The following is a 15258-nucleotide window of genomic DNA, read 5'->3' as shown; positions in this document are numbered from 1 at the left end:
TACCCACCCACTCCCACTACTTGGCCCAGGCCTTCCCTTATGCTGGGTCATATAAAGTTTGCAAGACCAAGGGGCCTCTATTCCCAGTGATGGCCGATTAGGCCATCTTCTGCTACATATGCAGCTAGAGACACAAGCTAAGGGGGTACTGGTTAGTTCATATTGTTGTTGCACCTACAGGGTTGCAGCCCCCTTCAGGTCCTTGGGTACTTTCTCTAGCTCCTCCGTTGGGGACCCTGTGTTCCATCCAATAGCTGGCTGTGAGCATCCACTTCGGTGTTTGCCAGGCACTGGCATAGCCTCACAAGAGGCTGAAATATCAGGGTCCCTTCAGCAGAATCTTGCTGGCATGAGCATTAGTATCTAGGTTTGGTGGCTGATGATGGGATGGATTCCCGAATGGGGTAGTCTCTGGATAGTCCATCCTTTCATCTTAGCTCTAAATTTTGTCTCTGTACCTATATCCTTTCATGAGTATTTTGTTCCTTATTCTAAGGAGGAATGAAGTATCCACACAATGGTCATCCTTCTTGGTTTTCTTCTGTTTTGCATAATGTATCTTCAGTATTCTAAGTTTCTGGGCTAATATCCGCTTATCAGTGAGTGCATATCTAGTGACTTCTTTTGTGATTGGGTTACCTCACTAAGGATGATATCCTCCGGATACATCCATTTGCCCAAGAACTTCATAAATTCATTGTTTTTAATAGCTGAGTAGTACTCCATTGTGTAAATGTACCAGAGTTTCTGTATCCATTCCTCTATTGAGGGACATCTGGGTTCTTTCCAGCTTCTGGCTATTATAAATAAAGCTGCTATGAACATAGTGGAGCATGTGTCATTATTACCAGTTGGAAGATCTTCTGGGTATATGCCCAGAAGAGGTATTGTTGGGTCCTCTGGTAGTACTATGTCCAATTTTCTGAGGAACCGCCAGACTGATTTCCAGAGTGGTTGTACAAGCTTGCAATCCCACCAGCAATGGAGGAGTGTTCCTCTTTCTCCACAACCTCGCCAGCATCTGCTGTCACTTGAATTTTTAATCTTAGCCATTCTGACTGGTGTGAGATGGAATCTCAGGGTCGTTTTTATTTGCATTTCCCTGATGGCTAAGGATGTTGAACATTTTTTCGGGTGTTTCTCAGCCATTCGATATTCCTCAGTTGAGAATTCTTCATGTAGCTCTGTACCCCATTTTTAATGGGGTTTTTTGAGTTTCTGGAGTCCAGAAAAATCCTCTATCAGATTTAGCATTGGTAAAAATCCTTTCCCAATCTGTTGGTGGCCTTTTTGTCTTGTTGACAGTGTCTTNTGCCTTACAGAAGCTTTGCAATTTTCACCACCTCAATTTTTAAGAAGAGACTCTCACTGAACTTGCTGATCGTCATCATGGCTAAACTTGCTGTGCAGCTAGTACCCGGAATCTGCCTATCTCAGGCTCTCCTCTGCTCAGCTCTAGGGTTACAGCAAATGTACCTTCAAAGTTTATCTTAGGTGGTTTCTGGGGAGCCAAACTCAGACCTTTATACATGAGAAGCAAGAATTTATACTCTTGCCTCTCTTTGAAGCTATGGGTGAGGTGTTTTATTTCATTTTAATTCATGATTACATGAATTACTTTCCTTTAAGAATAGAGAGTTGAGTTTCCAAGAACTTTATCAGCCAATGCTGTTACCTTGTTAGCAAGTGATACAACCTGGACTAGGACCCACAAATCCTGTATCTTAGCCACCCTCCCTTAGACTCACATAGCTTAAAAGGGCAGACATACATCACATGTGCATACTTTTCTTTCTCAGAACACAGCTTTTTATAGATGATGTAGCACAGACTAAATGTTTTGAAACCGACAAAGCAGATAAGATAAATAAACCCAAAACATCCATGTGTGCTTGATTTTATTTTAACATTAGATGAAAATACATTATCTGCAAAGGAGAAAAGGAATAGCAAAGAATTTCCAGGGGATTCTAAACAATTGTGCAGAAATACAGAGGAAAACAGGATCAACATATTATAAATCCTCACACCTTTTATCTCAAAAAAATTTACTGATAACAAGTTTAGGGATTATTCCTAATTTGTAAAATTATTCAACATGAGAAACCTCTGCAGATAAAAAGCCTCTGTCAACATGTAAGCATGTGAAGGAAGAAGATGATAGTATCCTGGGAAGAGGGTCCATTGGGTAAGAAAACTCGCTTTTCAAGTAGGAAGATCTGAGTTCAAATACCAAGCACTCACAGAAAAAGCCAGGTATAGTTCCAGCCCTGGGAGTCAGGAACTGGGCAGCTCCCATGAGCTCACTGGTCTGAGAGCTTCCTCTTCAATGGGAGACATCTTTTAATGCATAGGTGGATAACAAAAGAGAATGCTGGACATCCTATGTTGGCCTCTGCAAGTATAAGTATGAACATGCAGCCTACATATGCATGTATATGCCTTCCCCCAACTCACGCTCCAAATTAAAATAGTAGCCCTTTCTTTCAAAGAGGAGAGAGGGAATTATTCAAACCAGCACTTTCACTGTTTTTATTTGAATCATTATTTGCTCTCTTTAACGATTGTTCTGAAGTGGTGGATATATTATGAAACCTTTTACATTTTCTTGCATATACATCAGAATGACTGCTTGCATAATTTTCATTGTAAGTTAAGTTTCTCTGCCAGCTGACCAAGTTCATGATGGATGCAGTTAACCTTTGAGATTTGTGAACTGAACTAGAGAGCCACAGCCTCCCCGTGACCATATAGCTTCCATTTATTCTTACTTATAAATCCACAGTCACATAGTAAAAATCAAATCTAAATAGTAATTCTCAGCACAAATGATTTTTATTCAGGCAAAAATGACATGCTCATTTAAAACCTACCAAGGACACCAATGATTAGTGACCAAAGTAAAATCTACGTTGAGCTCAAGACTGAAACTGAGCCTTCAGTTTAGACCGTGATTCAGGAAGCGTTTGATTTTGGCATTAGATGATGCTATGGTCACTTGCTTTATGAACCTGTCCTGTGTATGTCTGGCACAAATATTTTGGATGTCAAAAATTGATTGACATTTTTTTGTCCATATTTCTGGTGTCAAGGCTAAATCATCAATGTAAAAGAAGTCTTTCATCCAACAGGAATATTTGTTTACAATGTCTTCTATCTTTTGGAGACAATATTTCATCATTAAAAAGCTGTTTAAAACAAGTGAGTTATGGTTTTTAAACACCTCTCTAATTTAATATTTTCAACTCTTTAACAATATCATGTGGATATTGATAGTTGAATATTTTTTTTTAGTTTAAGAAACAAAATGTTAAACTCTGCATGATCTACTAACAACATGGTTCCTGACTGAATTTAGTATAACGTGTATAAGTATTGTGGAACTATTGTTAACAAAATCGTAATGCTACTTGTATACGTTTTCTTTCATATCTTTAAAGGAATGGAAAGGTATTCTAGAATACTTGTTCTTGAGAAATGAACTCGTGTGTAAGAAGAGCGCATCATTTAGTGCTCATTTCCTATTAGGTCAGATATGCCTGTGTTATCAAAGCATGATTCCTAGGCGATTTCATGGAGAAGAAAGACCGCAGACAAGCAATTGAGGGCAGGATCTCTGTGGAAGAAATTTATAATTCTAGCTAGCCTTTATAAAAATTATATGATCCAGGTATTTTATTCAGAAGCTGTAAGCCTAGGTTTGGAAGGTTTGGGGCTATCCTAACTTATTCCCCAGCTATAAAATCCCTTGTTACTTGCTGCTTTTCCTGGCAACATGCACATGGTCCATGTCCTCTGTGGCAGCCTCCTTCACCTCCATCTTCTTTCTTCTTCCTCCTCCTCTTCCTCCTCCTCTTTCTTCTTCTCATTCTACTGACAACCCTCTCACTTGATCTTCAATCCCACCTTTCTCCCTGCACCTCCCAACCACTGGCTTTAGTAGTTTATTGATCAGTTAAATTGGGGAGTAAGGTTCATATAGAACTATTTCGTCTATGTGAGGATCTGTTACTGGAGGATGGGAGGTGGGGCAGATCTTGAAAGCCAGTATTTAGCATTAGAATACTAGCAGCATCAGACCAACTCCTACAACTGCTTGTTTTATGGCCATTATAGGAATACCCATACAAACGAAGACTAACACTGATGCAGTATGTGTCTCTATTTCTACTGTTAGATAGACAAACCATACATAGCTATTCTCTTTGGGTGTCTTGTTTGTCATTTATGACATGAGGTGTTTTGTTTTGTTTTTCTGTTTTGAGATGCTTTAAAAAACAGTCACTTGTAGGAGTGATAGAGTCATACAGTAAAATTGGATTTAGCTTTATAAAGTTTCTACATTCTGATATACAGAGTGTTTGGACCCATTCACCACCCCAACAGTGACTGGGGGTTCACTGTTCCTTATATCCTTTCCTGCATTTAGGTTCATTTTGTTTTTGCTTTTATATTTCTTTTTTATTAGATATTTTCTTCATTTACATTTCAAATGCTATCCCCAAAGTCCCTTATACCCTCTCCTGCCCTGCTCCCCAACCCACACACTCCTGTTTCCTGGCCCTGACAGTCCCCTGTACTGGGGCATATGATCTTCACAAGACCAAGGGCCTCTCCTCCCATTGATGGCCCACTAGACCATCCTCTGCTACATATGCAACTAGAGACACAGCTCTGTGGGGTACTTGTTAGTTCATATTGTTATTCCTCCTATAGGGTTGCAGACCCCTTTAGCTCCTTGGNTACTTTCTCTAGCTCCTTCATTAGGGGCCTTGTGTTCCATCCAATAGATGGCTGTGAGCATCCACTTCTGTATTTGCCAGGCACTGGCATAGCCTCACAAGGGAGTTACAGAGACAAAGTTTGGAACTGAGTCAGAAGGAAGGACTGTCCAGAGACTGCCCCACCCAGGGATCCATCCCATATACAACCACCAAACCCAGACACTATTGCATATGCCAGAAAGATTTTGCTGACAGGACCCTAATATAGCTCTCTCTTGTGAGGTCCATTGTTTTGTTGATATTTGTCATTCTGTTTGGGGAAATATAGACTCTCAAGCTTATTTTGATTTGAATGTACCATGTTTGTTAGCTACTAAAATTTTTTTTTTTTTTGAGAAATCTCTGTTCAGATACTAGGCTCTGTTTTGGTAAAATCAGTTATGTTGAAGCCACAGTAACTATGCCGATCTGATGAGGCAGATACAGCCAAAGTTGAAAAAAATCTCTCTCTGTCCCTGAAATAGTATAAATCTCTTTTGGACTATTCTACCAAACACAAGCTGCTCAAACAAACATTAGCATTTATGCAACATTTAAGGGGACCTGTTCTTCCTCCCATGATGCTGTACCTACGGAGACACCTCTGACCCTGGAGGAGATTGTGTCTGTAATTCTGACATCAGTTATCACCATCATGTTCTTTGTCAGTTGGTTTACTTTCTCCTAATTCCTTTTGTATTAATAGCCCACATTATGACACTTACATTTGGTGGGTAGGAAATGTGTTTTTCCCATAGATTTCTACGGTCTAACCAGTATCTGTGACACAGAAATTATATTTATTTATTACATTTGCTCCATAAGCACTTAGAAAACTGTTCACGAATTCTCCTTTGCTAAATTTAAAAGCAGCAAATAGAAATCGCCCAACCTCTTGCAAACTGAATGCTATACAAGCATGTGGGCCTAGGAATAATTTAATTTGAGGCATTTTTCTTTTCCTTCTACGAGATACTCTTTTCCTCTGTAAAAGTTGATGCTCAATATTGGAGCTTCGGACAGCTTTTGCAGTTTCAGAATGTTACTTCAGAAATGGAGTTTTAAATTAATGAAAAACAGCATTTGCCTCAGGTGGTTAAAGTGTGCGCCCACCCCCGAAGTGTTTGTTTCTTCTTCCTTCATTATTAATGTTCCTCTCCCATTGTTCCATGCTTTTCAGGTGAGACAACGGTACAAATTACACCTTTCCCTGACTTTTCCAACTCCTCCAACTTCTCGACTCTTCTTTTCTCCCTCTCACTTCGCCCAATCCTCACATGGGCTTCCTTTTTGTTCTGATCCTATGCTTTCCCCTCCATACAATCAAAATGCATTTGACATGAATGATGAAAAATATAACTAAAGGGTGACGGAGGGTCGGGTCCCCGGGGACCTGAACCAAGGGCACCGTCTTTACTCCGCTGTCTGCGTTTGTGGGTTTGCACAGGTGAAACATTGACCTAGAAGTACAGTGTATGGAACCAACTACTACTATAGCTTTAAGCTGCAGAGGTTTATCAAAAAAAAAAAAAAAAAAGCAGAAACAAAGGCAAGCAGATGGCTAAAGATGAAGGTCACATCAGATTGAGAAGTTTGTCAAAATGTGATGACATAGGTAATCTGTAAACTGTTATTGCGCCTAGCTGGAGGTGCTGAAAAACATTTTGAAATTACAAACCACACTGGAGTCGCCGGCTCAGAGGCAGGAGAGATAGCCTGGAGTGCTTCTGGTCTATGGATGAATGCCAGATGTGGAAAGGGACATATCTGGAATTAATGATATTAAACATGCGTTTCTTTTATGCTCAATAATAACTCTATTATGATTGATACAAACCGCAGACACTTTATCTAGTACAAATGGAATCGTCTGTCATTGACTATATTAAATCATCAATTTCTGCATGATGAGGATCGTTTAGGGTAACTAATCATCTGTCTCGTTGTGAAGTCTTTAAGGCTGATCAGATAACGTTTTGAATACTGCCTGAGCAACCATGACAATCTAACCCTTCCGTGTAAGGATTGAGAGCGGCCCATTATGCCGTCAAAGCCTGTGGAAATATCACAGCTCTTTCTCTACATAATACCCCACTGTAAATAAATCACTCTCCACCGCAAACTTTATTGATCACAAGCACTTCCATGCTTGTGTCTAGTGAAGTCTCTACAGAATAAAATGTTGCTTTATATTTTGTCTTGTCAAAATATTAAACGGCTCTGTCAAGCGGAGTCTGGCTAGCCGTGATGGCGTAATTCTGCTCTAGCCTCTCGTTCCCTCCTTCTATCTCAGCTGCCAAGCTCACAAAGCAGCCCCCCTCCATGCTTTTTTTTTTTTTTATATAAACTTCCCAATTATAGTCTCATAAGATTATGAAGCCTTAAGATAAACTGTCCTAATTTAGAGTAGTGGAGTTCTGAGCTACTAGGAGTAAAACTGTTAGATAAAAACAGAGTTTCTTGCAAGGAAAAAAAAGATAACCTGGGTTATTTATATACACAACTTTAATGGGAAGTGGGAATTAGGCCGAGAAAAAAAATCCATCTTTTATTTTACCTTGCAAAATGGAAGTATGGGTGATGTATCAATTATTTCTACTCAAGTGCTTATTGTTCATATTTGTATAATGATTTGCAATAATCTCGACCAGCTTGCAGGTGCCAAGAGGAAGGCAGAACTAAAACCCACTGTGAACAGAACACATGTTTTCCAAATGGCACGGACTGAGGTTCTAGCCACTGAAAGGTACCAGGTACTCTAATATGTTTGTAGCAACACCAAGGAACAACAAACAGGTTCAATGTGTAATTTACAGCCTGCTAACATTGAATTTCCTGGGCAGCATATGGTTTTAATGCAATCTTAAAGTAGTTTCCCTCCCCCTTGAATATAAGGACTAGGATTTTGCTTTCAGGAGGCCAAAGAAAGAGACTGAAGTCACTTAGGGAAGAGTAAAAGATTTAGTGTACTGAGCCATTAGTGCTGTAGAGGACACTGGGTTTGATCTTTATTCCCTTCTGGAAGATCATTAACTCTTTTAGACATTTAGCAAATAACCTCTTCCAAGGCTTAGAAGAGTTTATACACTTCCCTGTTTCTGTGTTAGATATTTACTGAAGCTTCTGTTTGTTGATTTTTAAAAGGAAGTCAAGCTGTAAAGTACCTTGATAATTCTACACAGTGAATCTACTTGCAAGGCATAAAACTAGATGTTACAAATGCTGGGGATGTGTGTCCACTCGTGGACCTCTGAACAAGTTTGTTCTTAGCTAGAAGAGATCCTACTGCAGAGAAGAAAACACATTTTAGCTTAGGAAGAGTGTAAACCCACGAGCATCTATCAAAGAAGAAAGCAAACAGCTTTTTGTTGGAATAATAAATTTGAACCAACAAGAAGCTCAGCTTAATTTGAGTTCTAATTCATTTGTATCATGACACAAGCAATTTTTTTTTAAAGTATTAGACCGGGCAGTAAACCACAAAGATATAGGTATCAATCTTTAACAGTTCTTAGTTGTTGGTCCTTTGTTTTGTTTGGAAACAAAGAGAAACTTAATAAATCTCACTAGACAATTTCTTAAGTAGCTGTGACCATTTTCTTGGGAGGAAAATACGCTGTTTGAAGGAATAAAATAAAGTGTACATTTCCAGATGTCTTGGTCAAAGTATTTGCTTAAACATGGTGACATACTTCCCCCATCAGCAAACACTGACTGAATCTTTCCACATGTTAGGCACCCCCGGGCCTCACCAGGAGCAGCCACTGACCCCGAGTAGCTCAGGTTTATTGAGTGAGACACTCTTGTAAACAGGTTAGCAAGAACAGTAAGGGCGAGGGAGGGGCAGGGGCTGCCCACATGCCTGTTAGTGCTTGTTTTCTACTTCCATGGAAGTTGCATGTTAGTCATTTTCACACAGCACTTCAGCCGACATCGATAGTTTCTGTCTGCTAATTTTCTATTTGTGTTTTGTTTTCCTTCACTGATCTAAACCAGATGGAACTTGCCTTACTTTCACTGTTACCTTTCCAAAGGAGGGGACTACAACGAGGCAGTGAAGGGCATCCCATTCTTCGGCCTCTGATTTCTCACTCCGAGATGGATGGTCTTCCCAAAGTCCTCCTAATGTGTTCTCCTAACCATGCCTTACTGTCTCTCTATTAGTCCCCTTGCTATCAAGATACACTGGGCAAATGTAATACTGAAGGTACAGAGGCCTTAGCCAGTCCAATCTAATGCCAGCCTGAGTCTTTACTGAAACAGTATTATTATTTTTTTTTCCTGCTGATTTGCCCTATGACTAGAGGTATTTAATGACCAACTTTAGTGAAGAAATAATCCATAAAATAAGTCAAATGCAGGAGGAGAAAGTTCCATGAAGTGGAGAAGTGGAGGAAGAGTAAGCTGGTGCAGATGTCCACTACCAGGGTGGTGTCAGTAAATCCTCATATGTAGCCACTCTTCAAATATGTGTCTCTGGATTTGTCACTTGTAAGAGCCAAGTGACAATGGGGTACAAGTAAAAGAGGTCCCTCTTGCTGCAACTATTTAAAGTTAGATTTATTTATTTTAAAGGACAGTGTAGCTAAATAAATAGATAGCTTGTTTAAGGTTCTGTAGAAAGAAAATAAAATATTAACAACTGTTAATGCTTTTCTAAGCTCACTGCTAGGACAAGAAACTATATTTTATGATTTTTCAAAGGAAGGTTGCTATTTAATGGTTACCTAGGTCTTGGGTCAGAGACCTTTCTCTAAGTAGAATCTAAATAATAATTATACAATGGAATATTTATCAGAATATTGTTTTAAAATCCATCATCTGAATATATCTAGAAAGTAAACCAGTTTCTGCTAGTTTTAAGGTTGTTCAAGAAGGCGTCTAAGCAAGCTGTTCAAATCCTTCTCTATGTATGAAGGCCTCCCTTACTGTCCTGAGAGGTGTTTCTTCTACAACACCAGGAAAGCAGTTAACACAGCAGACCTGAAGGGGTTAATGCACTTTCCTCAAGTACCCAGCTTACTTCTGGGGAGTAGCTTACATCCTGGGAGAATCTAGGTCAATGTGCATGACTGAAAATAGCTTAACAGTGAATCCAATATGAATTGAAAAAATAATGAGATGAGATCTTAGCGATGAGATACCCCAACTGGGCTGATATTAGGTCTGAAAATCCAGCATCTTAGGTCTGGAAATGTGTACTGCTCAGGCAGAGTTTTCTCTCCTAGCCTGACTGCTCTGTTTTAAAGTAGGATTGGATACTTAGATCCAAGCTCAGCCAAAGAGGCTACCAAGAAGACCAAGACATTTACTCTGGAAGCAGGGAAGATTATTGTTTAGAGAAGATACAAAACCCCCTAGGTAACTGATGGTATTACATCACTAGGCAATTGTAGTATTTGTTCAGGATTTTATTATACAATAGATCTTAAAATCTATTGTATCCATGAAGATTAAAAATTTGAATGGGAAAAGAAAACACTCGATACTTTTACCACCCTACATATTTATAAACTCAAAGATCTTATAGGCATACATTATTATTTTGGGGGTTGAAGGTGGCTTCAGAATGCTCTGATGATCAATTTGAAACAAAGTTTTAAAGTATTTTAAAATTCAATAAATATAATATTTTAATAATTTTGAGAACTTCATGATAGAGTAGGAGCCTGAATTTTCCCCCCCAAAATATTCACTCATGACACCTCCTCAGCTAGGAGTAGGTGTTCATCGCTCCCTTCCCATTCCATGCTAGAGTGTCAACAGGCATAATCTTGTATGGGCCTTGTGCAGACAAGCACAGCTGTTGTGCCTTCTTCAGTACAACGGTCTTGTCATGTACAACCCTGCTCTACCTGAGGCTTCCCATAGTCCCAAGCTACTTTTGGTTCTTATGGCTTTTCGTCTCTTCTTTCACAATGGTCCCTGATTCTTGGGGGTGGGGCAGAAATTGTGGTATAGAAGTTGCACTTATTTCTGAGTTCTCCCTAGATTTAATCTTTGTGCTTTTGATTGTTTGTGAGTTTGTGCATTAACTTCCAATCATTGCGTAGAGAAACTTCTCCTATTATATCTGAAAGATGCACTCATCGATGGGTATAATGATATCAATTCAGAAGGTTTAATATTGGATATTTTAGCAAAATAATAGTAGTAATGTCACCCTTGGGACCTATAAACTCCCTCACTATGGATTCTTGTCCAGATTTACATTGCCAGGCTGTGTTTTCTTCTGTGGAGCTGGCTTTAAATCAAATCCGAAGAAAGCAGTTGATTACCCTCATACTGGTCAATATTATAGCTTGCAGTGTTCAAAAGTGGATAAGACTGTTGGATAGCACCTTCTGGTACTATTAAGCTAGCCAGCAGGAAGAAATCTTCATGGTCAGGACCAATTCCAAGCCCGTAATTAAAGGGTGTGGTGTCTTCCTTCGACAATAGGGTCTCACCATTAAGTGCTGCTGGGTAACCAAGAACAAGGCAGTATCCTGTATTATTTCAGGAAGAGGTGTTTCTCTAAGATACCCTTGACAACTCAAGGGAAGTTACCCTACATCTTACAGTAGGCTTTTTATCTGAATACTTGTACCTTATGGAATGAGCAAAATCTGAGGGCAGGATAAGTTCAAATAAACATATACTAATATGTAAATATTCAAGAACCTTAAAAGTAGAACATCAATTTTAAAATTAATATGCTTAAAGGATTGATATCGTTTTATTGGTTTTTAATATAAGAAATACTTTATTGGTAAGCTCAATATTCATAAAGTGAGTTTATTTTCTTCATTAGGAAATGATTGATTATGTTTAAACAGTGTCTAAAATGATAATTTTTCCACTATTCCAAATATAATAAAACATTTTGTAGAAATATCAATAATTAATAGCATATGTCAATATTTCAGCTAGGCAGCATCTTTTAAAGGAAAAGATGTCTGTGTCATAATGTTAAAAATTTACTCATTGTGTGTCTTACATTGGCAGTTCATTTGCAAGTCATTATATTATGTGCTAAAACACATAATGCATTTTATGATAGTATATGCTTCTAGATGTTGTATGACAAAACAAAGACGTTTAAAATGTGTTTGCTACAGACTTGAAGATTTCAAGCTAACTATTCTTTTGATTATAATTGGTGGGGTGGGTAGCAAAGAGTCAGAAATATATGCCTATAACTATAACTGAAGATAGCAAAAAGGGGATAGAGACTTCATGAATAGCATTTGAGGAAACAAAGAAAAGCATATTTTTGACTATCAGATCCAAAAGGAATACTTAGTTGAACATATACAGTCACCAGCAAGGAAGCATGGATTTAAGGTTTTCTATGGGAAACACTAAAATAATCTGTCATATTTGAAGTTTAAATAGCCAAGAAAGATTGAATAATTCCATAAGCTAGTCCAAGCTCAGATTCTGATATTTTTTGAACTAATTGGATTTTTATTATTGTTTATTTTATTTTTCTACATTTCAAATGGTTTACATGTGGCACATCACCCCACCCCTAAGCCCACAACCCCAGGTTCTTTCTGCATGCTGACTGAGGCTCAAAATATTGATTATATATTTCAGGCCCTTGCTGTTAGCAATGACTCTGTCTGTGTAAGTGTTTGAGTTGCTATGGGATATTGAAATAATGGAATGGACTCAAAATAAGTAAATAACTTTGTTTACATTGAACTAAGGTAGAGGAATATGTAACATAATTTATAGAATCCATAAATACCTTATTTACTAAATATTCATTCAAAAAAGAGCTAAAAATTGGTTATGGTTAAAGTAATAAATTCTGTGACCCATAAGAATCTATCAACTATAACTGAATCCATGAAGCTAAAACAAAATGAAACAATCATTAGAAGTAAATACATGGATAAAAGACTTAATTATGGGTGCATATAAAGGTCCCACTCAGCAATAGGGCATTGAAGGAGTTGGCAGTTTAGACAGCAACAAGATGCAAAATTCTGGGCTCTGGAGATGAGTCACTTGGTGGGATTCCTAAAGTGACACTTTTCTCTATCTACCTCTAGATTGTCTTCAATGTCTAGTTCATATTGTACCTAAGGTGAACTTTCAATGAGAGAATAAGGTGCTCTCTGTGCTTTATAAGTATGATCAGGATGAGTAGTGGGGAAGGTGGGGATGCAATGCTGGTGTGCAGGGCAGGTGATACCATAGGCCACTTGTTTGTCCTGGATTTAAATAGAGTACACTGGTGCACATACAATGAATTATGAGGAATATTGTCAATGTAGGTCTCTATCTATCATATATCTATACAAGCATCACCTAACTACTTGTGTTTCTATACAAAATCTACTATATTACTTACTTTGTAATTGTCACTGTACACAATTAGCCTGTACAAAAGTTGAGGGAAGTTTCCTTGCCACAGTTTCATGCTGCTGAAGGGACGGCAGCTCAGAAAGCACTCACGGTGGCAGTGATTTAATATATGGGTTGCTACATCTTAGAAGATGAAGAAACAAAGCTGAACATATGACTGGGTGCAAGCTTTAGGGGCAACTCATGATGGTAGGGACTTAATATGTGCCTTGCTGCATCTTAGCAGACCAAGAAACAATGCTCTCAGCTGAACATGTGACTGGGGGAAAGCTTTAGGGCCAGCTGCTACTCTCCTACATCAGCCAGCTATGCCTACCCATTTGACAGTTCCTAAATATTTCCACCAGCTGGGGAAGTTGGAAGAGGTTTTACACTTAAACCTGAACAGCTACAATTAAAGAATGAACCAAATCAAAATGAGAAGATAAATAAAGGAAGAAAGTTGATATAAGTATGCTGACAATGCCTTTTAATAATTTCAAATATATTATGGTTTCTGATTAGAAAATGATTATTTCTATCTTTGAGATCATGCCTACAGAAGGTATTAATCTGATTGAAGTAGACATCCCACCCGGCTTGCATCCATATGACAAGAAAATTTTGATATGATACTGTAAATGGGGATATTTATAGTTGCCAAGCACTATAAAACAAAAGCTCCAAGCTAATAGAAATTCTTAAATTAGCAATAAAACAACAACAAAAGCAAACCCCTTGAAAACAAAATATCCCTCTTCTCCAAATAAAACCAAGACACAAAGAAAGATTAGGGATTGTTATGTTTTTGTTGGTTTGGTTTGGTTTGTATTTGTGTGTGTATATGTGTGTGTGTGTGTGTGTGTGTGTGTGTGTGTGTGATCTATCAATCTAGGTTTTATATCTCTAGACCCTTTTAAAGGAAAAGAAAAAGTGTGTCTTGAAATTCTTGCCTTCTATAAGATTCCTCAGAGAGATGTGTTGTAGGCTTCAGTGAGAGGATTCTCTGGATGCTAGAGGAATTCAGGTGAGCCAGGGGATTTGTTCCTGAGTGGAGAAGGCAGCTAACTTGCAGGAGGAAAGGGCCAGGTCTGAACAACCTCTTCCTTGCAGAGATTCATCTTCTGCTGACTGTTTGTTCTACCGCTCATCCCTTCCTGATTTTAAAGCTGGGGTTTCTGCAGGTAGAAATGGTTAGAAATGGTGAGAAAAGTAATACGGGGTGATTTTCATCTCCCTTCAAAAATCTCTGTTAGCGACCGGCCATGTCAAGCTACTGCTAAATCCATCTAGCTCACCGTTCCTGACAGGCAAAATTACCGTCTCAGAGTTTGCTTTCGGGAGGGTTTCTGTTTGAACTCCCTGGATGCTGACATCCCCGTTGACTATGAAATCCCGCACTGGCTGTCAATAAGCTGGCAGCTTACTGGCTGTGCGCATTACCTGCTGGGCCCTTCTTGTCTCCAGCAGACTCCTGTGCTAAGATTTATCCCAAGGAAGAGCCTTCCACAGAACCAGGAATGAGTTCTGCCATGAAAAGAGAAGGTGATTCTTTCTCACGCACGTGTTCCACTCCCATTTTTCAGTGTCCTTAGGACAAAGATCCAACAGGTTACCTTCCAGAAGCACAGCAGTTCAGTCATCCTTCAGCTAACCTAAGAGCTCCAAAGCAAAATAGATCATGTTGGGAGACGGGGGAGGCAGAGTCCTGAGTGAAGTGGCAACACTACAGAGAACAACGGATCAATAACTATTTATATATAGATTTATCTGATTCATTTATCACCCAGAATGTGTGTCAGCAGCTCCACCCGCGCGTGTGCGTGCACGCGCACGTGTGTTTGTTGCTTGTTTGTAAATGTGTGTCTAACTTGCATTCTGTGAATTAATCATATAGGAATAAAACTTTGAAGCTCAAAGATCCTAAGAAAAAGAAACAACTAGTTAAAATAAAGCCAGTTAAATACAGACAGGTTTCAGCTACACAGAAACTCCCAGAAACCTGCATCAAGAAAGAGTGACTGGGATGGGAAATTGAACCCATTGTCCGGTCGGGGGGGGGGGCATTCTGTAGCTAGAAAGTTATATTCCTCCTTCTGCCAGCCAAACATCAGTCTCTTCTTTCCCCTCCCTCCCTCCCTCCCTCCCTCCCTCCCTC

The sequence above is a fragment of the Mus pahari genome, chromosome 3 (genome assembly GCF_900095145.1).
Source record: "Mus pahari chromosome 3, PAHARI_EIJ_v1.1, whole genome shotgun sequence".
NCBI classification, from domain to species: Eukaryota; Metazoa; Chordata; class Mammalia; order Rodentia; family Muridae; genus Mus; species Mus pahari.
Note: the sequence above shows the minus strand (reverse complement) of the source record.